Raw genomic sequence first — 26,316 nt, 5'->3', positions numbered from 1 at the left:
CGCCCCCGCCGCCTCTCCCCATCTCCTCCACCACACTCAGAATTCAGACCATTCCACCTGAGGAACACCCTCACCACCTCCCTGATCTCTTCCCATCTTCGATGGCCCCAAGTGTCCTAACAGAAAGCCCCCTCCTCTCTCTGCTTCCCTCGGATTTAAACATTAAAAGTGGTCTCATCAAGACACTTGCATCAAGAAGAAAATCCTCACATCTGGAAATAAAATTAAATATTAGAACCATTGCCAGAAAAACTCTAAAAATATCCGGAATTTCACAGGCATCCAGGACCCAGGGAACCTCCTAGGTCTCTACCTGGCTTCTCACCCGTTTGCTTTTCCTGAAGCATCAGTTCTCAAGATTTAAATACACACACACCCTTTATTCTTCCCTCCAAGAGTAAATTGTTTTTCTGTTTACTCCTATTGCAACAATGTTTTTTTTCTTCTGCTTTTCTTTGCAAATATATTCAAATAGGTTTTTTGTGCACTAGACCATTAAAGTGATATTTCATCTGGCAGAAAAGTGGGTCTCAGGCTTCCAACAAACCTTTTTAAAATCAAACTTCTGGATTACTACATATTTCAAGTTGGGGTTTTATGTATTGTTTCTTCAGTCACTAATTGGACATAATACTGAACAGGGACAAATGGTAGGATGAGCTCCCTGGTTATGGAAGCCTGGACCTGGGGCAGCAGCATCTGCAGCACTTGGGAACTCATGGGGAAGAAATGCAGTTGCAAGCCTGCCCCAGACCTACGGTGGAAGCAGAAACTCTTGCAGGGCCCAGCAATCTGTGCTTTAACGAATAAGCCCTCCAAGTAACTTCAATACACATTACTATTTGAAAATCAGTGGACTGTTTTCACCAACTATGTTGAAAGCCAAAGCAAAGATAGCAACAAACATTCAGTTACTGGGAGGTTTAGAATATACTACAGTTTTTTTAAAAAGGCCATGTCAAAACACGAATCATATGTCCACCTATAATTAACCAGGCTGGGGAAACTGTGGCAGAGATGACGTGAAACAGCACAATTGTAAAAAAAAGTAATTAAGCTCAAATTGATATTCAAATTTAATTTTTTTTCCTGAATATGCACAGCAAATAAAGGCACATTCATTCAGTGAACGAAGTTTTAACCAGAGGAGTGAATGTCAGAGTCAGAATGTGCTACATGCAACAAGAAAGGCATGCTGGGATTTAAGGCTCATTGTCCTGAGACCAATGAGGACCCATAGAATAATGTAATTTTAGCCACGAATATCTGTACACAAGCATATTTAATTGGAAATGAATTTGAAGACACACTTTTGTAGTTGTTTTCTTTAAAAAAGTAATCCCTAAGTTATCTCAAAGCCAATATTAAGGAAAAAAACCTGTCATCTTCAGAATGATGGTCAGTAACTAAAAATAATTTAGTTTTAATATTAGGTTTAAAAAAATCTCCGTAGATAGTAAAACTTTCTGAGCTTTTTATGACCTGTCACACTTCTCCTCAAACACTAACAAAGGGTGGGGAAACCAGCTGCTGCTGGCTCACTGGCAAATACTGAGATCTAACATGTTAAGGCATTCATTTGAAATAATCAATTGCTAAATTTGCAAGCCAATGCGAAGTCTGTGAATCTTCAAAATCAAGGCATACAGAAGTCATCTGCAAATGACTGCAAGGCTGCACTCCAGCAGTGGAGCAAGGGCACCCAGAATCAAAGCCAACATGGTCTCCAATCCACCTCATTAGGGCAGAATAACACAGAACAAATGTGACATAAAGCGCGTTCCAGTAATCCCGCAGCATCCAGGGATAACTGCCTATCTGGCAGAGCATAACAGCTTTATGCAGAATACCTACCCCATTTTTAGCTTAGATTTGGGCTACCTTTCAAATTCAGCTATGCAAATTATTAAACGAGGCAGTTTCTTTCCATCTTGCTGAATTTCACAGCTATGTAACTAACTTTTTCATTGGAAATAAACAATGTCACTTGATCTAACAAATCAGTCCTATAACCAGAGAATTCTTTCTACCTTTGCCAGGGACCATTTTTTGGGCTTTCAAAAATGGCTCCATCCATTCCTATCTGGAATCTAAGGCTGCCAGTGTCCCAAAACACAGTCACAGGAAATACAGTAAATCTGCTTTATTAAGAGTTCAGTAGGAAGGGATGCTTGATACATGCTAATCAGCAGGTATGAAGATTACACTTACAATTTGCAAAGCTACCTGTGTCTGAAGCAACTAACTACCCTCTTTCCATCCACTCTAACAAAGTATTGTAAACTACCATGCTAACAAAGGAGCATTTAAAAGCCAATGCTGTAGCACAGCCATTTAGAGTGGCTGCATTATGACCCAAACTGCCATTTGCTTGCTTGGATAAAGAACACAAGGAAATAGTAGACACTCCTATAATACAATTAAGTTGTTATCAGAGTCCTCTACATGCAAGGTGCTCTACTTATGCCCATGCGCTCAAAAAAGCTTGTAATCTAATCAAGGAAGAGATGCGTGTAAAATTAGATTAGCCAGAACTACCTTTTGGTTTAATTATGCACTGAACCTAAAACAGACTGATGTTTAGTAATTTAATAATAAATTATAAAAATACCAATGCTTTAATGAGGCAAAAAATTAGAACAGAAATGTTTCCCAGTGTCTGGAAGGGAAATAGAAATAAAACATTTTTTAAACTCAGAAAAAAAGCTATTATAAAATTATACATTATCCACTCATCCACACTGAATGTCATCTATGAGGAAAGCCCTGTTAGTCAGCTCTGTGGAAAAACACAAAAAGGGACACAGTAGAGAGAACCAAGATGGTGGCACTGGTAAGCGCCAGCACTCACTGCCTCCCACAACCACATCAAAATTACAGCAAAAATACAGAACTATCATTCGGAACCACCTGACATCTGGCTAAATGGATGTCCTACAACTAGAGAAGGAAGAAAGCACATTGAGACTGGTAGGAGGGGCGAAGGCACAGAACAGGCTGGTCCAACACCTACGTGTGGCATTTATTTAATCAGGAAGGATATTTCCAAGGCCTCCCATGAGCAGCAGGAGGTCCTAGCCACAACCCAGTCCCTCAGCCAGACTTTCAGAGCTAGGAAGATAAGTCCCCATAACTTCAGGCTGTAAAAACCAATGGGAATTGTGGCTGAGTGACATGGAGGCTGCTGGAGTCTCAGGTGTCCCTCTTAAAGGGCCCACACATGAACTTATGGTCCTAATTCCTCTGAACTCCAGCACTGGACAGTGGCTTTGGGGGAACCCAGGGACATACAGGGAGGAAATGGACTGACTGGCATCAGGGCAGGAACTCAGGGCGGTTTTCTCCAAGACAGGGATGCTCGAAGGGGTCATTGTTCCTATGCTGGGACCACCCCCATTGCAGAACTGACTTGACAGCCATAACCCCACCCCATCCAATTTGCAGCCCCACCCAAACTATTTGCAACTGTTTTTTCCATATGAATGGCCTGTTCTGGCTCAGGCTTCAGACTTTGCTAAAATCTCTTAAACAAGCAGCAGCTGAAATCAGTGTGCCCCAAACCTATCAATAAAAGGCCCAGGCACTAGCACCAGCCTGCCTTGCCTCTTACCTGGGCCTTGCCTGGGCACTTCCTACCGTAATACAAATAGCAGCCATCTGCAGATCTCTCTGTAGCTCTTGCTGGGTGGCCCCAGGCAGTGGCTGACTTTGCACCTCCTGGGAGGCCCCACAGCCAGTGACCCGGTGGACAGCTTCAGACCATACCAGATTACAACTCTACAAATCTGTAACTGACACACTCAAAGGGCAGACTCAGTGAACACCAAAGCCCCACTGAAGCAAGTCCTGCTCTATAGGGTGTCTCCTTCATAGCAGCTCTTCCACTGTAGACACAGCTGGCCCTCAAAGCCAACTGGCCTGGAGGTCAATTCCTCCCAGTGACACTAATCAAGGCTCAACTACAACAAGACTGACGAATAAAGAGGCATGGAAACATGGAACAGGCTGACAAATCTCAGAGGAAAGGGGGGTTTGGGGATGGGAAGAGATTAACCGAAGATCTTATATGTATTACCTATGGACATAGGGTGGTGAAGACCTGGGGCAGGGCAGGAACTGGGTGGAGGAGGCAATGAGGGGAGGAGGGGAAAGAGAGAAACTGTAATACTCTTTAACAATAACGACTAAAAAAAAAAAAGACACAGTACATCTGCCCAGAAGCATTCATATTCTACTGAGGAAAAGACAAGCTACACCCTGAAATTACTTAGGAAAATATACTTAATAGATGAAGTAAAATATAACCAATGGTAAATATTGTAAATAGGCTCAGTGCTTTGAAGTCTTATAATTTTCTGGAGAAGAGTTCTGATTAGAAGCTGTGACATCATTCAGGGTGAGCAGAACAAGAAGCTGGCATGGTGTGTGTGTGTGTGTGGGGGGGGGGGATTGAGAGAAGGGAGACAAAGTCTACACACACATCTCTTCCCTACAGAGAAAACTGAAACTTCCAGGCGGTATGCTGCTGGATGGTGATGGTAAATTTATTCTCCAGAACTCGCACAGAATTTCTGGAGGAGGAAGCAGTGTCCAGAACTGCCAGAGGTTAAACTGCAGCCTGTTAGAAAAAGAAAAAGTCCACTGATCGGGCAAAACCAGAAATAACCCATAGTGTGTGGCGGGGGAATTCTCTGAGGCCCAGCAGCAGGATGTGAAGTCTGGGAAGCTCAGCTAGCATCTGCAACAGGATATCCCGTTGTCAGATATCCCATTGTCAGGACAGCGCCCAACACTGACTTCTCAGAACACATGCACTCGCCCAGAGCAGTCAATGAGGGATCTAAAGGTCTCTAGCAGCTCCCACACATTTCATAGCCTCCCCAACCCCACTTCTCGGCATAATTATACCAAAACGATGTCTGTGAAAAGCTGGTAGTAGCAAACATCTGACTGAAAGCTTAGTTCTGTTTTACAGCTTCCAGTCGGGGATGTTTACAACCACAGACTTTCTGAACAACAAACTCACAGAAGGAAGAGAAGTAAACGCTGCCAATCACCATCTTCATCTAGTGATTTTCAGGTTCTTCAGTGCTGAATGGCTTCTGTGACATCTTGGAATAAAAATGGTAAGTCAATGATATTAATTGTCAAGACAGTAAGTGGTTCATCAATTGTAATTTTCCCTAAATAACTTAATTAAGAAAGATAATATGCATTATGCATTTATCTTGGCAAGTATGCCCTAAAGTATTACCCAATTATCCCACATGAAGATACGTTTTTTTTCTATTTATTATATGCAAAAATGAGCTCTTTTCTCCCTAAATCTAGAGATTCAAAATAATAAACACACTAGAATGACAACCCTAATGATTAAGTGACCATCCATCTGCCCCCAAAGCCTCACTTTGTGCCTGCTGCCCTCATGTTATTAAAAATGACTCCTTTCATGAACAAAAGTCTCCCAGCGCAGCTTGCTAGTAGAACGGTGCACTGGCAGTGGGTCTACACTGAGGAGCAGTCTAGGGTTTTCCCCGCTGAGTTAGGTTAGGGACGTACAGTGCATGGAAATAAAGTAAAGTAGATAAGAAGAGGACTAAACTCATGACCTTGGCTTTGTTTATAAAGTGATACATTGAAACCATTTTGTTTCCCACACCAGGTCCCTGAAAGACAGAAAGACTAGGCTAAATACAGTAAACCTGCATTCCATCGAAACCAAGATGTACTTTAATCTAAAACATGTAAACTTACTGTTTCTTAAAAAAATTATAAAATAGTTAAATCACAGTGATTTCCAAGAAATAAACATATATACATACACACACAAGCATGCATCTCTCGCTCTCTCTCTTTCTCTCTCTCTCTTTCGCTCACACACTCACACACACACACACACACACACACACACACACACACCCCTACAGGATAACTACCAAAAACACCAATAGACACACTTTTGAAAGAGTACTAATTTTCTAATATCAATTTTTTTTGAGAAACTATGGAGTAAGGGATTTCAGTCACCGCTATTTACCCTGTGATGATATTTAAAGGTTACTTTGAAAAGTTATTTTTGTGTTTAAATGTCGTAAATAACTACCCATTATAGGAATAATGCTGGAAATAATGAGGAAAGTGCATGTGGTCTCTATGGACACAAGATGACCTTCATTGTTTCTGAAGACGAACACTTTAAAAGTCCAGTGGCTATTTACAACAAAGACTAGTCAAGCTGTTCTACAATGGAAAATTTCCAGTTTTAAATTAAAAAAAAAAAAAAAAAGCTATTTCATGCCTAGGGGTACATGATGCTTAACTAATTAGGATGCTGCATATTAAGCTGCAATGAACCAGTAATTACAACTTTCTCCTTCAATTTCCCTCTCTGTTCTCAGTTTAATTTTTTTTAAAGGTTGATCAGAAGACAAATTTTTACCTCAGTTATGGTATTTACTCACATACATAATATATAGAATCTTTTCTTCAGGGTTGTTTGGGAACTTTGTCAAATGCTGTACATTTGTACACAGTGTATTCTTAAAGATAGCTGAAAATTACATGTACAGAATGAATAATTATGTTACAAGAAAATCAATTATAAAATGCCTTCTATAATTATAAATATATTCTAGATATAATCTTCAAGTATAATACGTAATCTATAGTTCATAAATGTTAATTTTGTTCTTTTATTCATAATCAACTCATTTGGGAAAAAAAGTATCTCTCTCTCTCTCTCTCTCTCACACACACACACACACACACACACACACTGCTTAGGACTGATGGAAAGAGCATGCTTCCTGTTGTCTGAGGCCTCCTTACTCACTATTACTAACTGTCGTCTGTAACAAGGTTTCACGGTGTTTTCAGACGGTTTCTCACGTTAGAGCAGCAGCAGGAGAGGTGCTAATTCTACTTTATGAATGAGGGAGAAGGTACACACTAGCGACATGGTCTGACCAAGCTACGCCATTGAGGATGATGAGCCACTACCCAGGAACCACCTACCTGGTGGTGACTACCTCTGAGGACAAATAAGCCTGGCAAACTGAAGTATGTGAGGCTGTGACAAAAGTCACGGAATAATTATGATATAACTAATAGTAATACAGCCCCACTTACCTCCTCAAATTCCATAAAACCCTGCAAACAATCAGTGAGATGATGGAGGTGAAAGCACCGAGGAGGAGTAAAGTGCACCCAGTCGTCGTCACCACATCTTATGCCTGCAGAGCAGCCCACCCTTTCAGACGGATCTCAGTGACACTCTGAGAAGCAGGCAAGGTAGGAACTGCTATCCCCACTGCATGCAGCGTAAATCTTTACTGTTACAATAATAAATATTTCATCTCTCGAAGCAATTATTCATTTCGAATGCTCTATGAGACTCAAATTGACTATCAAAGAAAAGTTTGCCTAAGAAACTTATCAAAATGTATACATAAATGACTCTTGAATTAGACCTTTTGTAACCGTTTCCCGGTATCTGTCACCTCTACTGTGCTGCATGATCACAGATCAGACACACAAACGCCCTTTCGGGTAGTAAAGGCTTAGGCTTGTGAGGTAGAGGCAGTTCCCTTTCTGCACAAATCAGAATAAAGCATCATCATGCCCTCCCAGGACACATGGCTTGATCTAAGCCAGTGGTTCTCAAAGTGTGGCCCCGAACCAGCAGCATCAGCACCCCCCAGGAAACTCAGAGAGCAATTCTCAGGCTCCCCCCCAGACTTCCAGGTCAGGAATTAGGGGACAAGACCCAGCAGTGTCTAACAAGCCTTCCAGGTGATTCTAATGCACATGAAGTTCTTATAACCACTGATCCATCTAGGCCAGTGGTTCTCAACCTTGGCTGCACATTAAAATCACCTGGGAATCTTTTTAAAATCCTGATTTCTGGGCCTCGCCAGTCCCAATAACATGCCCTTAAAGTTTAAAAAAAAAGTGCGACAAAGTAGCTAGAAGATGGAATACACGGCAGCAAAATTAGGACACCTAATTATATTCCAATCAAACCTCACAAACGTGAACACCTACATATTGGAGACTGGGAAGCAGAGGTGGACACTCCTCTGAGGTAGGGAACGGAAAAGGGGCTTGAACAGCAGTCAATTGTAGTCACTGCAGGTGTTAAAAGCATGGAAGACCCAGCCAGCCAGCCAGGATGCCATTGGGGAAAGTGTGCAATTTCTACTAAAAAATAATAAACACCTCACAACCGACATACTGTCATTCTCAATCCAGAGAAAACAAGTACAAGGACACATCCAACAGGCACTGGCAAGCGCTTGTCTCTTTGACCTTCTGAAATGACCAGCATCAGCATCCAGAGTCTCCCTGCGACCAAGTGACTGCAGCATCCTTAATAGCATAATTCAATTAATGTTTAGAACTCCAACCATGACAGTCACCCTTTGAAATGCTGTTTGGAATCACTTTCTGATGGGCACCATTTTGAGGGCGGTGCTGGATAGTAAGTGGGAACCTGAGCTTTACAGCAGACAGAATCAGGCCAGCACTGAACTTGGTGACTTTGGGAGAGTGACTTGACTTTTCGGTGCCTCCTGTGTGACATGAGAATGTAAATGCTCACCCTGTGGGATTAGTGCGGACTGAGGAAGATACTGTAATGCTTGTCGAATGCTGAGCTGGTGTTAGGTGCACAGACAGTATGTGATAAATGGGCGGGGGGAGGGGGGGGCAAGGCGAGGGAAGAAGATTCTTTACCTCCTCTTTGCAACTTTGTTCAGGGATTTTTCTATTTTCAATTTCCTAGTTTCAATTTATAAATCTTGCTTATCCTTCAGGCCCAGTTCAAATGACAAATTCTCTATGAAAACTTCACCAGTAAAACCAGCCACTTAAAATGTATTACACGTACACATGAATAATAGGAACAATTAACACGCATCTAGTGCTTACTATGTCTGAGACAGTGTTCTAAGTGTGTCACGTATGTTAACTCATCTAATCCTCACGACAGCCCTGTGAGGTGGGGACTCATTACTATCCTCTTTTTTGTAATGAAGGGCGCAAGACAGAAAGCAGTCTGCTCAGGGCCACAGAGTGGCTGGTGGACTTGGCTCTGAGCCCCACGGCCTGGCTCTCCCACACCTGCTCTCACCTGTGCTACATGCCTCCCCTGTCAGCTGAGAGGATGGGTAATTACTGCAGAGACCTTCCCAGAGATGACAGTGTTATATTTAGTACAGCTGACAATGTTTTCTATGCATGCTAAAATCATTCATTACGGACAGCTTATTCACTCTTCATAAAAAATACTTCTCAAATTCTAGTTCCTTCCTCATCAGGCCTGGGAGATGGATCATTTTATCCTCATGTGACCCAAGAGATGGAGAATGCCCGATCACCCACTACATTAGACTGCCAAAACAAGCTGCCATCTAATACTCTGTGCAAATATAATACAGTCACCACGAACTGAGCATCCAGTATTCAGACAGTGTATGCCATACTTGCGGGTTTTGATATTAGACACACACACATTGTCAAAGATACTCCTTGTAGAAAAAGATATTACTTTTCAAACTAAGGCAGACTTAGGGGTATGGAATTGAGTCTTACCACCGCCCCCCCCCCCCAAAAAAAAAATACAAATATGAACATTCTTTGTGTGAAAGACATAAAGTTAATATCTTCATTTTTTTTTTTACCAAACTTTATAACACAGAATCAAGAGCAAGAATAAAACATACCTATCCAAGGGATAATGTTTAGGTTATAAAGAAAATTATAAGCTCTTAAAAGAGGAAGGCTTAGAAAGAAATTACTGTTTCTCCATAATTATAGCAGTGCTACTTTACCTACGTGTAGTCTGAATGTATTTTGGTTCCTTATTTTAAGATTCAAAAAGTGTTAGCACATCAACAGTGAACTTCATGTACTAGTTTTCTTAGGAATGGCCACCCTCAAAAACATATATGGCAAACGAGCCAAAATAAAGAAGAAAAGAATCATTCCTACTTTAAGAATTTTTCAAATAAAATCTGCATCAACTATTCTTAAATTAGTCTCTAAATGTAATTCTATTTAAAACAAGCCAATCTGACATCAAGGTGCCTTATCATTTGCTGTGGGTCGGCACTGAGGCCTCAGGGCTCCCAGGTGGCAGGAACAGAGAGGGCTGCCAGGACAAGTTTTACTGGTCAGACAGGGGCTGTGAGATACAGTCCAATGCAGAGACTTCAAATTCACCTACATTTGGTCCAGGGCTATGGCGGGGTGGGGGTGGGGGTGGGGGGAGGAAGGGGGCGCAAAATAGCACAGGGAAGGCCAAGAGTTGAGGCAGTATAATGTACATTTCACCAAAATAAGGGCCCAAGCACCTCAGACTCTGAAAGTAAACAGATCCTGAACCTGGAGCACCTCACAGACACACCCATCACGTCTTTCCACAACGCACTTAGCTTGCCTCTATCAGGGCATTTAACTTATGTGGCAACTGTTCATTGACTTCTGTTTCCACACCAAGGGAGGGACTGTCTAATTCATGCCAACAGCCTTAGTTAAGGGTAAGTGTAAAATACCATAGGTGTAATATCAACCAGCAACAAGGAAGGCAGCACACAGTAAGCAAACTGATGTCACTGTCTTTTCCTTGGTTCCATATTCTGTCTCAAAGACCTTTCATACTATGACTGGGAGGCTCATTTTATTTTTATTTATCTATAATAATAAATGGGTAATATGCTAATTAGACAGGACGAAGCCAGGACTGGAGGGAAGCCGGTGCTGGCAGCCTGTGGAAGGAAGGCCTACTCTTGCATGAATTTTTGTGGATTGGGCCTCTAGTGTTTATATAATGTGAGCCATTTAACCTCTTTGGATCTAAGTAGTTTCTTCTATAAAAGGAAGAAGTTAAGACTAAATAATTTTTAAAGTCTTTTCCTCTCAATAACTCCATGACTGTATGATGGCACTGTATTCCAGTAATAAAGACATGTCAATGCTTGCTGAATGCTTCTATGTGGTCAATAAACCTGAAACCAAAGTTGTGTTCTTTACTGCTATGCTAGTCAACTGCCACATATAAAAAACAATCCACAGAACATTACTTTTGAAAATACATGTAAGTGCATAACAAATTTTAACAAAATGTAAAAGATAAAATAAAATAGTATTTGTTTTACACAACCCAGACTTGGCTTTGATCAAGAATGTCTAGGATTTATCTATCTGGGAAAAGAAATACTTTACGCTAATATAACTTGGGCAACTAGAAATCCAAGTGATACTCAAGTATGTAGGTTGTTGATGTCTCAGAGCTAGGTTCGTATTTCCAAAGGCCCACGGCAACATTTCCATCTAATGATCCTGCCATGGCCCTTCCTGAAACCCTGCAATCGCTCCCCTTGGCACTAAGAATGACACCAAGTCCTCACAGGGCCTGTGAGGCACTGCACGAGCCAGCCCTGTGACTTCTCTGCCATCCTCTGCCATCTCCAGGCTTCTCTCTGCCAACTTGTCACACAGATCTTCACATGCCTGGTTCCTTCATATCCTTCTGGGGTCCACTCAAAGGTCACCTCCTCAAAGCGGTCTTCTCTGCCTACCCAGGGAAGAGCTTTATTGGGGCGGGCGGGTACATCTCCTTCTCTGATGTTCTTCACAGCTCTTATCATGACTGAAATTACGTAGTTTGTTCCTTTACTGTTTGCCTCTCCTGTCAGACCACTGGGACAGGGACAGAAGCTTTATGAGAGCAGGAACCTTGCTTATCTTTCCTCACTTAACTTTGTGACGGCTTCATTTTACACATTAAGAATGGAGGCTCAAAAAAGTTAATGACTTGATCAAAGAAAGAGAGTGGCATAAAGGTGATGCCAAAAATATGAACTGGTATCTTTACACCCAAACTTTCATTTTTTTCCCCCTCACCTGAGGATATGTGTATTAATTTTAGAGAGAGGGAGAGAGAAACATCAATCAGTTGCCTCCCATTCTCACCTTGACCAGAGATGGAACAAACAACCTTTGGTGGATTGGATGATGCTCCACCCAAACCACCTGGCTAGGGCTTTACTCCCAAACTTTCGGTTTCCTTTTTGGGTATCAGCACCTCCACTCTGCTAATTACCTAGGTTCTAGTCCAGGGGTGGGCAAACTTTTTGACTCGAGGGCCACAATGGGTTCTTAAACTGGACCGGAGGGCTGGAACAAAAGCATGGATGGAGTGTTTGTGTGAACTAATATAAATTCAAGGTAAACATCATTACATAAAAGGGTACGGTCTTTTTTTTCAATAGTTTTATTCATTTCAAATGGGCCGGATCCGGCCCGCGGGCTGTAGTTTGCCCACGGCTGTTCTAGACTCTAAATCCACCTACATTTTAAACTTCTAAAATACTTAAGAACTGCTATAACCGTATGAAGATAAAAAAAATAATAAAAAGATGACTCAAATGAGGTATGACAGATTCTAAAATGAAACTGCCAATACTGTCAGCTGGTTCAAATAAACAAGAAAAGAGGTTAAGTAATGACATTAGGAAGTGTCTGAAATAATTCACATTTTTAAAGGATATGGCTGAAAAGATGGAAGATGATGCTACTAACCCAGAATGAAAAGACTGTTTCATTTGTTTAAGATCAGTGAAAAGAAGGCTACAATTAAAAACAAAAACTAGTGAAGTAGCAACAACCAGAAACTGGACTTAGGAATGTTTAGGCATCGTGACAGTTACATTTTCAGCATCAATTTGGCTAGGCTTTGTGCCCAGATATTTGGTCAAACACGAGTCTAGGTGTTTCTGTGGAAGTACTGTGTAGATGTAATGTAATTAACATACACAATCAGTTGACACTGAATTCCCTCCGTATTGTGGGTGGGCCACATCCAATCAGTTGAAGCTTTCAGAACAAAAAAAACCTGAGATTTCTTGGGGAAGAAGGAATTCTGTGTCAAGACAGGAACAGAAATCCTACCTGAGTTTCCAGCCTGTTGACCTACCCTATAGATTTTAGACTCAGGACTGCAACATCCACCCTCATCTGAGGTTCTAGCCTGCTGGCCAGTCCTGTGTGGATTTTGAATTTGCCAGCTCCTCCAATCATGTGAGTCAATTTCTTAAATAAATCTCTCTCTCTCTCTCTCTTTCACACACACACACACACACACACACACACACACACACACACACTCACCCCTACCATATGATTCAACCATTCCACTCCTAGGAATTTACCCAAGATAAATGAGGGCATTTGTCCATACAAAGGCATATACTAGTACATGGATGTTCACAGCAGCTTTCTTTCTTTCTAAAAATATTTTTTATTAATTTTTAAAGAGAGAGGAAGGGAGAAAGACATAGAAACATCCATGAAAGAGAAATAACATCAATCAGCTGCCTCCTGCACACCCCCTAATGGAAACTGAACCTGCAACCTGGGCATGTGCCCTGACTGGGAATCTAACTGGTGATCTCTTGGTTCCGGGGTCAATCAATGCTCAAGCACTGAGTCACACTAGCTGGGCAACAGCAGCTTTATTTCTAAATACCAAACACTAGAAACAACCCAATGTCTATCAAGAGGTAAAAGAATATATACACTACAGCATGTCTGCAAAATGGAAAACCACTTAGCAATAAAAAGAAATGATTGGCACACACTACAAAATGGCTAAACCTCAAAATAATCATCCTGGATGAAAAGAAGCTAGGCTAAAAATGACTGTATAATGTACCCAGGACATGCCAACTAATGTAAAGAAAACAGATAGTGGTTGCCTGGGGAATACAGGGAGGTAGGGGAGCACCAAGAGACTAGAAAACTTTTGGGGGTCATAGATACATTCAGTGTCTTGACTATGGTGATGGTTTTATGTGCATAAACATGTCAAAGCTCATAAAATTGTACATTTTCAATATGTGCAGTTTAGTATAATAATTATATCTCAATACAGTTGTTTTTAAAAAGTTGAGCCCTGACCAGTGTGCTCAATGGTTAGAGTGTTGATCTGTGCCCCAAAAGGTCGTGGTTTTAATTCTCAGTCAAGGGCACATACCTGGGTTGCAGATTCGTTCCCCAGGATGGGTGCAGGAGGCAACCAATAGATGTTTCTCTCTCACATCAGTAATTCTCTCCCCAGCCCCCAGCTTCCACTCTCTCTAAAAAGCAGTGGGAAAAATATCCTCAGGTGAGGATTAAAAAAAATTTTCATCGGAAGTGTTAAGGAAAAATGTCAAGACTTAAAAATGCCTTTTCAGCAGAAATAAATAAAGCCTTACTTAGGATCAATTGCCAAAGATAACCTAAATCTATTTCACTCCTTTTTGAGTCACCTTTTTTTAAACAAGAAAAAAAATCTTTAATCTGGGAAGGGTAAATAAAGATTAAAGGGATAAAAAGAAATTGAAGCTTGAGATAGGAGAGAGCAAAAAGAAGGAATTGCTTTTAATTCATATTTATAGATCAAGAAAAATCACATCCTAAGACATTAAATGCATCTGCAAATTTGGTAATTTCTAAGGAATGAGAAAGAAGGGCCATGAGAATGGATGCAGAATCCATGCAAAACTCTAGAACTTTCTGGCCCACCTGCCCCTAAACATGTATGCTCTCCAATGTATTCTAGTCTCGGTCTACAGCAGGGATATACCCTTCCAGGAGACTCACGATTCCCTTTGGTAATTCGATGAAAGTTATGGCCCAGAACAATGTGTATTTACATAAAGATTTACATGTAATTATTTCACAGGTTTCAAGAGTTCCCCTGCTTGGCCATGTACTCCTCAGCTTCTCAGGTAAGGGAATTTCTTGCAGAATCCTCCCCTGGGGTTTGTCTCTAAAACCCCCTGCAGAGTGAGTGAGGGGTACGGCACAGCTATGGCAAAGAGAAATTTGAACGCTCACAAATAAAATTCACATGGAACCTAGGATCACGTAATATTTTTCTAGATATGTTGGCAAAATAATTCAACTGGACAGATTCTTAGGTTACTAGTAAGTGCTGATAAACAGATTTATGAAGAAAGTTTCTGATGGCTATATTGCAGAAGCCCATTCTCTTAAACATTTGCTTCACAAAAGGACATAGAAAACATGCTTATCAAATTTTGGAGATAAGTTGTGACATTAAGTAGCTGGACCACAGACCCAGGATTTAAAACATATCAACAAATCCAGCCTAGGGGTAAGGTGAAGGTCAGGAAAGATCCTCAAATTCAAAGACCTTTTCATATATATATATACTTGCTTCTTCCTCAACTATGAATAACTGGACTGCAAGCTCCTTGAGCACAAGTCTTATTGATCTTCCTAGAGCACCTGCAATATTTTCAGAATACACTTTGCTTGGGCTACATAACTCCATGGTAACGAATAGCTCTAATATCACGGTGCCTACGACACAAGCATTTGTTTCTCACTTACATAAAACGTCTACTGTGAATCAGCTTCAGTGAGGCTCCAACATCCTGGGACCCAGTCTGAAGGCTCCGTTGTCCTGGGACCGGCCCTAGCCAAAGCATGCTGGTTCTATGGGAGAAAGAAAAGATCACCATGAGACGGAGTTTAAAACATCTGTTCAAATGTCTGACATGTCACTTCCTCTAAACATTTTCACTGGTCAAGGAAAACCAAGTGTCCAAACCTGGTGTCAACAGAGTGGGAAATATAGTCCTCCTGCAGAGGACCCTGGTCGAGAGCACAAACATTTTGAAAAATACTACAATTTACCAGAGCCTTCCCAACAGAACGTGCTCAGTGCCTGGAGGTAATTATTTATATCCCAGGCCATAAACACGGAAGGACAGGGACTGTACTCTGTCTTGTTCACTGGATGTGCCAGCCACAGGGTGCTGGCCACACAGCAAAGGACAAGCTGTATGCTTACAGGGTGAGCAGCAATGAGATGAGCATGGGATCTGCAATCACAAGCCTGGGATAAAGTGTTATGTCTGCCAATTCCTGACTTAGTGGAAAGTAATTTTTCTCTTCTGACTCTTGGATAGTTGTTGCAAAGATTAAATAAAAATATTTGTGAAAGCCCCATGAAAACTGTGCTTTAGCTGTTATCTTCAGATACATAGTCCAATAGGGTGAAATTTGATAAAGATAAATTCATTTCAACTTTTATATAATGCAATACATAGTATCTGGCATTTACTTTTAAAGTATCAACTGGCAAGAGTAAGAAAGATTAGACTTAAAGCAGTTCACAGGAAAACAACAACAAGGTTTTAGTTGACCATACGTTCAATATGATCAAAGGGTAATGTGGCTGCCAGAAAACGTTAATGCAAATTTCAGGTTGCATTAATAGAAGCACAGTATCCGGTTAATAGCTTCAATGTCTTCAGCAATTGTCCAGTCACATCGGAAGTAGTCAGTTCAGCTCTGGCCACCATGTTTTAAGAGGTACAGTGACAAACAGACTTTGTCCTGAGTTTAGCGATGTGGATGGAGAAAGGTTTGAATACTATGTCATGTGCATATGGTTTGAGAATTAGGGCTTTTCCCCCTTAGCGCATCAAGAAGACTTAAGTAGGATTTAACAGTCATTCTCAGATACTTTAAGGGTTACTGTTTGTAAGAAGACTGACTGTCACATACATAGTTCTAGATTGCCAAAGACCAGGAAATGAAAGTTAGGGAAACAGATCTAGCTCGAAGGGAAGTTATTTCTAACTGGAAACATTCTAAAACAAGAAGGGTGGATGACAACATGATAGAGATGGATGTAGGTGGAACAACTCTAACTTACTCCTCTATGTAACTGAGCATTTTTTGAGGCATTTGAAAATGTCCAAACAGTATTTCTCTTTTCTGATTAAATAGTAATACTAATAACAACAACAAGAAACAAGAACTGAAGTAAAAAGTAAAACAAGTTGTTTGGCTTAACAGGCACAGAAAGGCATGCTGGGGAAGGGAAATGAAATTTCCAGCTAGATAACATTAAATACAGCCAGTGTCTTGGTTTGCACAGAGGAAATAGGCTTAGTCAAAACAGAATTCTGCACGTTGTTTTTCCTGGTATGACCTAACTCCTGTAATTTACAAGGAGGTGCAAAAAAATATTTTACAAGTTCCTACAATGGCAATCAAGCAAAAATTTGCTAACACTAAACTAGTGTTGTAATTACAAGGCAGTAATTCCTAGTGTATCGATCAACTTGAATAAGTATTCAATTTTCCCATGGGCATTTCACACATGCCACTGGCATTTCAAAATGATCCCTTGCTAATGTCTTATTGTTTCCTTACTCTATTCAAAATCTAGTACTTTCCCCCTCATTTCCAGCTTCCATTTCCCCACACATTCTCTGCACACTCTGGTCTCCCCAGTAGGTGATAAGTAGTGTATAAAGATAACACCTGACTTATCTTTATATCCCAGCCCCTCATGTTACAATCACTCAATTAGTATAGTAAACTCAAAATTGTTTTTCAAAATTTCTTCTTTTACTAAAATAGTTTAAAGTTATGCACTAATTTTTCATTATATTTTAACTAGAGGCTCAGTGCATGAAATTTGTGTACAGGTAGGGTCTCTAGGCCTGGCACGGAATCAGGGTTGATCTGTGGGGTGAACAGCAGGGCGATGGACGGGAGGGGAAGGCCCTCACTGGCACCTGCCTTGGCTGGCTCCGCCCCCTGCTCCTGGTCACCTCCCTCTGTGGGCTGGGGGGAGCTCCTGTGTTGAGCATCTGCCTCCTGGTGGTCAGTGCGCTTCATAGCAACCAGTCATTCCACCGTTTGGTCAATTTGCAAATTAGGCTATTATTATATAGGATTGTTACACACGAGAAAGCCCTAGCAGGCCATAAAGACACACTGAGTATTATGTGTGTTTCATTTCTTATTACAGCTACTCTTTGCAAAGTATCTTGGGATACAAATTTCTTCACTTAAATTTTTCTCTGCATCGTAAATGAACATATTTAACAGTATTTCACTGTACTATCATAAACTACTAACACCCTACTTACTGCCCTCACTGCAGGTACATAGATAAAATATGAACTTAAAAAAAAAAAGGTTCATTGACTTTTAAAGTAAATTTCTATGTGCCTTTTTGGAATGAATGTACATTCAGATTTTTAAACATCTATTCTTCCAAGCCAAAAAAGTAAAGGGCAATGTAAAATAAAATAAAAAAAAGCTGAACATCTATCGTCTGCAAGGGAGCATGCGAGTTTAGGACGCATGTGGTACAGGTTGAGGCTTGTCGAACTTGTCACTGGATGCCTAGCCTGCTACTTCTCTCTCCTCTCTCGTGGGCACTACCAAGAACGGCCAGGTCATGGGAACATCATGCTCTGCGGCAGGATCAGGAGAACCGAGTTTCAAATCTCCCCCCGTCAACCCCTCTGACAAAAACAGTCTACATTCCACTGGGAGGTGGGAGAATGAGTCAGTAAAGAGATAAAATAGTCGCCCGTTTGAAAATATAACTAACTAAAATATAACATTTCTTTTAAATTAAATACTTGTATATTAAAGCAACTCTTTTTAAAAGATGGAAATGATGCACAATAAACATTGTTTAAGAAGCCACTAGAAACTAATTATAGATAACATATACTGAATGTTTTCTGTGTGTTGGGCATACTTAAGTGCTCAACGTACATTAACTCATGTATATCCTTCATCACAGCCATTTAAAATAATATGATCAACATCTCATTTTACAGGTCAGAAAAGAGAGGCACAGAATGGTTAAGTAACTCTCACAGGATCACACAGCTATAGGCAGGTGGGAAAGGGACATGAATTCAGGCAGGACTGCTTCAGGACCCATTCTTTAACCTCTATGGGAAGGTATCACTAAAATCCACACTTTGATATTTGAAGGCCTTTTTTGCGTTTATTAACTTTAATCATATATGAAGAAAAATGTTTATTAGCAATCAAGACTGTACAGAATTACTATTAAAACTAGAGGCCTGGTGCATGAAATTCACGCATGGGGTGTGTGTGTGTGTGTGTGTGTGTGTGCATCCCTCAGCCCGGCCGGTACCCTCTCGCAGTCTGGGCCCCTCAGGGGATGTCCGACTAGAGATGGGGCCTAAACCAGCAGTTGGATATCCCTCTTGCAATCCGGGACCACTAGCTCCTAACCGCTCGCCTGCCTGCCTGACCGCTCCTAACTGCTCGCCTGCCTGCCTGATCTCCCCTAACTGCCTTTGCCTTGGCCCCCACCACCACAGCTTCATCTGGAAGGACATCTGGAAGGACGTGGCCCCCGCCACCACAGCTTCATCTGGAAGGACTTTCAGCTGTTTGGTCTAATTAGCATATTACACTTTTATTATTATAGATGCTTTCACAACTTTTAAGATCAGATGACTGAATCCAAGACATCACTTCATTTAAGCCAATAGCACAACTAATCTAATCTAATCTTTCTATGTAATATATATTTTGGCTTTATTATTCTTCATATGTGTAAGTGGGAGCCTTTTTATAAAGCATAAGTATGTGACACTATGTCACTATAAATACTTTGCACTGGCAAGATCTGGGATATTTTATTCACATGAGTGTGCATTAGTGTAATTCTACTACTTCTCAAATTCTAAATGCAATTATTCAACAGACCTTTGAATACTTAACCCCTTCCCCGGCAGAAACGTGTATACTCGTTTTCACAAAATGTTCTTTTTCAGTCGTCGACGAGTATACTAAGAAAATATGGTAAAAAAATATGGTTTATAGGAAGACGAGTTACAAACTGTTTTCATAGCCAGCATCAAAAATACTATATAGAACCAAAATAAAAAAATTAGTCTGATAAAGAAACGTTTTTAACAAAAAAATTGTTGGGGAAGGGGTTAACAAACACCTAGTAGTATGGATACAAAGATAAATTAGATGGTCTCTGCTCTCAAGGGAGGCCAGTTACAAAACAATGAAAGTAAGTGCTTTTAGGGAGCTATGACCAAGGTTCCAAGGGAACAGAGTTCCACCTAAGATGGCAAGAATGACAGCAGTTCTATGTGCAAAGGCATGGAGATGTAACATTTTCCTCTTAGGGAATAACAAGCAATTTAAATTGAACCAGAATGCAAGGTGTACAAGGTAAGCCAGGGAAACAGTGATGTGAGATGAAGAATAAAGCTGGAGCTAGATAAATAAGTGTCTTAGAAGTCATAATAAAAAGACCCAACCATTGCAAGGATTTTAAGAAGGACAGTGATGATATCACACTTTATTTTCAACAACAGAACCCTGCACTCAAATGAAATATTATGCACACTTCCATACTTAACATTGATCATGTTAACTGCACTGGTTGAAATTGGAATGAGCCTGCTCAACTTCCTCCAGAAGCCTTTACCTAAGTTTCAATTCTATTACGTCTTTAGCTAAGTTTCAATTCTTACCTAAGTTTCAATTCAGTGCTTTAGAAAGAAGTCATTACATCTTCCCAATCATCTTCTATATACTTCATGCCTCTCCCATTGTGATTCTAATTTCTCAGGTATAAGGATTCATTCTCGTAGTTTATATTCAATTACAGAACTACACATAACTAAGGAGATAGTATGAGGCCTTCAAAATTAATGACAAAAAGTTACAGTACAGAAAAGGAAAGATAAAGATTAATTATCAGCATTTGCACTCGAGTTCAATTATAATGTAAGTGACCGCACTTTCTGATCTACAAGTCAGAATTTATAGTTAGACATAATGGCCACACCTTATTCAAAACTCATACAGTGTTGGAAAATATAGACTATACTAGAGGCCCAGTGCACAGATTTGTGCACTGGTGGGGTCCCTCGGCCTGGCCGGCACCTTCTCGGAATCCGGGACCCTTCAGGGGATATCAGAGTTGGTTTTGGCCCAATTCCCGCAGGTGCACCGGTGTGGTCCCTTGGCCTGGCCTGTGGGGATCAGGCCGAAACCAGCAATCCCACATCCCTTGAGGGGTTCTGGATTTTTAGAGTGCACAGACCAGGCCAAGAGACCCCCACTGGTGCACAAACCCATGCACTGGGCCTCTAGTATGTATATAAAATCTTTGGTTAATCTCTTCCCGCCCTCCCTCAACTTTCCCTCTGAAAGTCTTCAGTCTGTTTCATGTTTCCATGCCTGTGTGTCGAGCATCTGCCCCCTGGTGGTCAGTGCGCATCATAGCTAACGGTCGAACAGTCATATTAGCCTTTTATATATGTAGATGATTGTAACTAATAATTGTAATACTTTTCAAGACTGATGTACTTGAATTTCCTAACAATAATTTTGTATGTGAAAATCCCCACCTGTCGTTTGAGCACCTGTTCTCTCACCTTATAAAATTAGGAGTTCTAAATGTGATCGCTGAGAATGACTGTCACTGTGAAACTGCTTCTTTCTCATGGCCATCTAATCTGTTCCCAGAAGGAACATGGAAAACTCAGTCAAGACATTCATGTCTTACCTGACAATTTACTACTCTTGACTCTTCACAGTGAGAAGTACTAATAAAAAAACAAGGTCACAATCCTAGAGAAAAGGTATTTAATGATGTACTATTTTACATAAAACAATTTGATTTACTTTATACAATCGAATCTAATCCAATCTAATCCCTACCATCCTTCCTTCTGCCTTTATCCTCCCCTGTTCTTTGCATTAACATTTTCAGGGAACAAAATCACTTAAAAAGTTCCAATAAATTTTAAATTGTCATCCCTGTTATAAATAGATTAACTTAAAACAAATTCTCAAAACAATGCTTAACACATATTAAGAGCTACAGAACAATCTCATTTTTCTCCATCAGATAAAACACGGAAAAAACAACCAACAACCACCCTATCATGTATTAAAAGTTCTCTTACAACATGTGGCTGAAGGCCAACTACTGACAATTACTGAAAGGAGGAAAAGGGGAGAGAAGCAGAGGATATAAATTTAATCCTTCAGTACATCATTTGATCAATACGTACAATATATTCACGTATAAACATGTTTAAGAAATGTTACTTTAAAAGAACAATATAAACATCATTGTTAGGAAAATACCATCCCATGTGATATCATAAACTCAGTCCAAAATTTAGCATCCAGTGGATCATTTCTGGGCATATTCTAAGGCAGCGGTCGCCAACGTGTGGTTCGTGAGGCCCGAAAGGTTCACCACTGGTTTAAGGAAACCTTTGGAGCAGCGGTCGCCTACTGGTGGTCCAGGACCAAAAGATTGGCGACCGCTGCTCTATGGTAAGGGCGAGTTTCGGAAATATATTCCATGAATAGATATTTTTTAAGAGACTATACAATTACTGTGCTGATTTTAACAACACGTCAAATAAAGTTAACTTAAAACAAATGCTGATATGATTTTTAAATTATACACACTATGTCTAATTGTCCACATATACAAAAATGTTCATAAATTTAAGATAAATTTATATTTTCCTCTAGCTTGTGAAAGTTGCAATAACCTTTCTATTTAAAATACTTCTAATTAAATCACATTCAATAACTGAAATTCAAACCATCTCCCAGATGAGACAGTTGGGGAAAAACCAAGAGGAGTTTCTATCATTCTGAATGTTCTACTGATGCTACAGATAAGATGACCCAACACTAAAAACTAGCATGGCTGGAATACGGAAAAGATAAATATGTAACAGTGAAAGAAAACCCTTTCAGAACAATGAGCGAAATGCAATTTACAGTGTCATCTGTGACTAAAATTCTGTACTTAGCCTTTCTTATTTTTAAAACTTTTGCCCAAATTTCTGCAGATTACATGGTCTAAACATTTTAAAATCCCACTTGGTGGATTTACACATACACATTAGTACTAGGTAATATTTTATACTTAATAAGTCTAGCAAATATTACTTCAAAACCCAATTTACATAAAGCATGTTGCACTGCTGACTACATTTACAGAAAAAATTGGGAATAGAAAAATTAAGTGACATTTAAAAAGTGACATGGGGTTAAATAATGAAATTGAGAACATAAATCAACCTTAAATTCTAATTAAAATTTCTAAATCATTACCTCTTTTCTCACAGATTTTAGCACAAATATTTTTTAAATGCAGTCTACTTTTTTTTGCACGTACTTGAAAATTTTTAAAATAACATATCCTCATTAATGATCAGTCCCAGTAATGAACTTATTTACCTTGCCATGCCCTAAAGTTAACAATCCTTTGAGATAGTGGTTTAAAAAAAATACTTGTGGTTTAAAAAAAATACTTCTTTTAATATCACATTTTCCATCTTCATTTTTATTCATTTGTCCAATAGAGGAACTAAGAGCCTGTACTAAAAAATCAGTGGCATCATTCAAACTGTTCCCTACATTTTTATAATATTCAATTATGCTAAGAGGAATAAAACTGTACTCATTAACCTAAATTTGGGCTCTCAACCCATAGTCAACATGAAAAAAATTATTTTCTGTCTACTGAATGAAACAAAACAAAAACTATTAAAAAGCTCTCAAAAGATAACTGAACACTAATATACCTGCACGCTTAGCTCTTATCCTATAAATCCCTTCTCTAAGAATAAGACTTCTCTAAAAGTGGGAAGAGGTGTCACTCTAAGAAAGCCAAGCGTGAACAGTATGAAGAAAAGTAAATTTGATTAATTATCCTTAATAAAGTTTGTGTCTAGTTCTTCCCTCTGTCCCTGCTCTCACAAAGTTTGAGCTAACCCATAAACAAGTTTTACTCATATTTTCACACTTAGTTTTCTGTCATATCACCAAAGCAGAGATTTCAGAATGAAACTCCCCAAGAACATCATTCAATATCTCCTGTGATTCCAGATAAACCCGACTGCACTAACAAGGAAAAAAAAAAACTCCCTTGAAAGTTTAAAGAGTATGTAGTTGTTCTTTTATCAAAATAGAATTTTTCACAAGTAACTAAATAGAACTGCACCTTAGGAAAATCGAGCCTTTAATTCTGGAGAATAATTTGCACCTAGAGAAAAATTCAAGGTAATGGTTTTCTCTACATGTGGACTTCAGACCAAATCTATTTATTTTGAATGTGCTGTAGCCACTTGTTGGGCTGTGCTGCAGGACCACCGTCCTAGTGAGAATATCTTGTAACAAGGTGCTTTTGTTACCTCAGTAACTAAACTACCTTGGATGGGGTTCCAGACAAACCTGACCATAAAATTCTGGCATTTTAATTAGGTTTCAATGTATTCCTTAAATGGTAAAGCACAAATCACATGACAATTTTCCCATTCGGGTAAAACATTAAAAAGGAGCACAGAAGTAGCACAGCTTTGCATTTAAGAAGCCCATAAACACTAATTTTATCCCCAAACATTTTTGGGAAAGAGCCAATTCAAGGAGCGCACTGATAAATCTTGCATTATGCCAAAAATCTGTTGCTAAATTGTTGTATGCCAACTGATTTTTCATAAAACAAAACACCTTTTATAAGTAGCATTAAAAAAGCATTAATTATTTAATGGCACCTTTTAGTCAGCCTTTTTTTGTAAAATATGGACTTCTCATATAATAACATAACTAACCACTATTTAATTTGTTGTGTAATCTTATATTTGTAAATATCAAATTTCTTAAAGTGAGCACAGCTGTTTTCATAGGCCAACTTCATCCCAGCATTACTGCCTTCTCCCCATTTCCCAAGTTCTAAAAATGTAACCCCCCAAATCAGCTGTCTATCTGTGGTAGCACGTACAAGCAATACTAGAAAACCTGAAAAAAGAAACGGAGTGACTTTTTTAATGTAAAGTAAAGATGTAAATGTATTCACCAAAGGAGGTCAATGAATTCTTTTTGGTAATGATCATGATACATGCCCAATAAAAATTATTTTAAAAAATATCAAGATAGGCATGTCTTAGGTCGCTTTCCCATAAGTCGATCACCTGAAGGAAACCAAAACCTGTTTGTCTCCAAGAACACTGACCTCCATGATGCCACCAAGGTCAATGAGACCTACAGGAGGGGATATGCTGAGTAAGTGCTGATCTGCCCAATTCTAGGGTTCCCCTTAAAAACAGAGAAGGGAGAAACAACAATAACATTTATTCACATCTCACAAGAAAAGATGTCTTAGGCTTTAACATTCAAGTACCCCAACCACAGGATTCTACGTAGACATATGTCAGAAATGGCCAATAGGATAAGATCTCAAAGGGGCATCACTTCACAGAACCAGGTACAGAAATCGCTGCCCAGAAAGAATGGAGGAGACCCCAGGCTGGACAAGCCTCGCTTACACCTGGGCTGAGCGCCTTCCGCATCCTGGCGATGTGCCACAAGGACTCAATTTCAAAATGAGGGCTCTTTCTCTCCTGGCAGAACTTTTCGAAGAGGACAAATAACCAAAGATCCTTAACCAGGAGGAGTACCCACATATGCGACAGGCTTAGGTGAAGGAAGGGGCCTGCACAGGCCGAACCCACCAGTTAACGTTAAATTCCCGGGGGGGAGGGTCCTGGCTGATCTCTTCTTCACAGAAGACCCCCTCGGGCATTTCCTCTGCCATCACCATCTTGCACCTTTTCACAAACCAGGCATTCTCTCTCGGGTGAGCTTTGAAGTGCAGACACATTTACCCACTTGGTGTAACCTGGTTAAGCTAGACTCCACAAACCTTCTCGATGTGAAAGCACTCTATTTTGAAATTTCCCAATAACTTTCAAGTATGGGGAAGAAGAAGAAAAAAAAAAGACTAGTCAGCGCTTGCTCATTTCGAAGCGACTCCATGGAGAGCAGTTTCGTGACGGATAGTTCATCCTAAAGTCTGGAAAACGGGTCGCACGCCTGCTAACAGCGGGGAAGCCAGGAGGGGAACCTGGGCCCGGGCACCGCCTGGGCGTCCTGTCCTCCCAGTCCCCCCGCGGGACGCCGAGCCGACACCTGAAACCCACGAGACAAACATCACCTTGTCTCGGGGCTGCAGAGTTCGCAGTGAGGATTTTGAAAGTCCACCTGGCACAGATTCAGACTCAGATGGTGGGTGTGTGTGTGTGTGTGTGTGTGTGTGTGTGTGTGTGTGTGTGTGTGTGTGTGTGTGTGTGTGTGTGTGTGTGAAAGATTAACCCGCTTCCTGCATAAACAGGGACGGGCTCGCGGCCATCCAAGCAGCTCCCTCTCTCCCAAGTAACTTTCTTATCCTTTGGTCCTAAAATAACCAGAAGCAACAAACGCCGAGCATTGGCATGACAACGTCCACACAACGGGCCCCCCTGCTCCCAGCACTCGGAGTCGCTCCGGGCTGCTTCCCACCCAGACGGGTCCCCCCCGGTCCCGGTCTCGCTCGCGTCCACCCGGTGCTGCCCGCTCCCCCCCGAGTTTTTGCTGAAATCCGCCCCCTGAGCTGGCGGGGGCCGTAGAAGGCGC

The 26,316-nt window shown here is 40.5% G+C and overlaps 1 protein-coding gene across 1 annotated transcript in view; it reads right to left on the bottom strand.

Moving 5' to 3' along the window:
- ZFAT (zinc finger and AT-hook domain containing) overlaps positions 1–25,952 on the bottom strand; it is a 134,138-nt gene extending 108,186 nt beyond the window's left edge. The window contains 2 exon segments of the mRNA XM_015561439.1: positions 15,403–15,507; positions 25,859–25,952. The gene's annotated coding sequence lies outside the window, so the exon portion shown is untranslated.
- Between the last annotated feature and the right edge of the window lie 364 nt (positions 25,953–26,316).

The sequence above is a fragment of the Myotis davidii genome, unplaced genomic scaffold (assembly GCF_000327345.1).
Source record: "Myotis davidii unplaced genomic scaffold, ASM32734v1 scaffold30, whole genome shotgun sequence".
Lineage (NCBI taxonomy): Eukaryota > Metazoa > Chordata > Mammalia > Chiroptera > Vespertilionidae > Myotis > Myotis davidii.
Note: the sequence above shows the minus strand (reverse complement) of the source record. Positions and strands in the feature narration are given on the sequence as shown.